Genomic DNA, 1053 nt, shown 5'->3' with positions numbered 1-1053 from the left:
GGGGGGCTGCGAGGGGGAGGGGAGGGGAAGGGCAGGAGTCGGATTAAAACGTGAAGAGATTTAACTAGACTTTTACAACGAGGAGAGTTGCTGAGAGCTCTCTATGGATGTCAAGTTGTGCAGAGCTGCCAAAATCAAACTGCTTCCCTTCTCCTGATCGGGGGGAGGGGGTCTTTCTGCAGTGTTTTTTTCTAAAATAATCATTTTAAAAGCCTTTTTAAGCAAACTGAGGAGATATCAACACTTTTTTTCTTGAATTCATAACAAAAACAAAGAAAAGTGCTTTTTATTTCCCATCCCTTCCTCCTGCGGGAGACACATCTAGAACAATGGCCTCTACGTCAATATTTGCGAAATGTTTTTAATTGCTTCTTTGTTTTGTTTTACTTTTCAATGCCTTACAAAGCTTGTTCTTTTTTGTCATTATTTCTATTCCCTGAGACTCTTCCAAGTGGAGTGTGTTACAAGCAGATGAGACTCAAAGATGAGAGACTGAATCCAGGATGGGAACCAGAGGATATGCAGATGTAGAGATTTTAAACCCATTTTGGGCAACACATTTTTTTTTCTTTCTGTTGCGTACCAACACAACAACACCCACACAAATGGTGTTATCTTTTCTTTTTTTTTTTTAGCTCGTATAGAAATGATTTGTCCGGGACAGCTCTTGCTGGGAGATGAGAAGGCAGAGATAAATACTATGTTACTGTGATTGTTTTGTTAAGAAAAAAAGTGCATCTTTTACAGCCAATTTATCTGTTAAGCTATCTGATATTATCTCCACAAAGTGTGCACGTACACATGCTGCTTAGAGCACCTGTGTGTTTGTGTGCATGTGAAAATGATTTCTCATTCCTTTGCGTGCAAGAGCGGTTAAGAGGCTGAGATAAAGGAAGAGACACACGCTCGGAAACTTGCAAATGCAAGAGTAGTGAGTGAGTGAGTCTGTATGTGCGCGAAAGAAAGCGTGTGAATGTGTGCGAGTGTGTGTGAGTGTGTGTGTGTGTGTGTGTGCACCTGTTTTTTTGTTTGTAGTTTGTATAATGTGGTTTT

The sequence above is a fragment of the Seriola lalandi genome, unplaced genomic scaffold, assembly GCF_002814215.2.
Source record: "Seriola lalandi dorsalis isolate HSWRI2012SDOR001 ecotype SW California unplaced genomic scaffold, Sedor1 jcf7180002053898, whole genome shotgun sequence".
Taxonomy (NCBI): domain Eukaryota; kingdom Metazoa; phylum Chordata; class Actinopteri; order Carangiformes; family Carangidae; genus Seriola; species Seriola lalandi.
The sequence above is the reverse complement of the archived record's forward strand: the minus strand, read 5'-3'. Positions refer to the sequence as shown.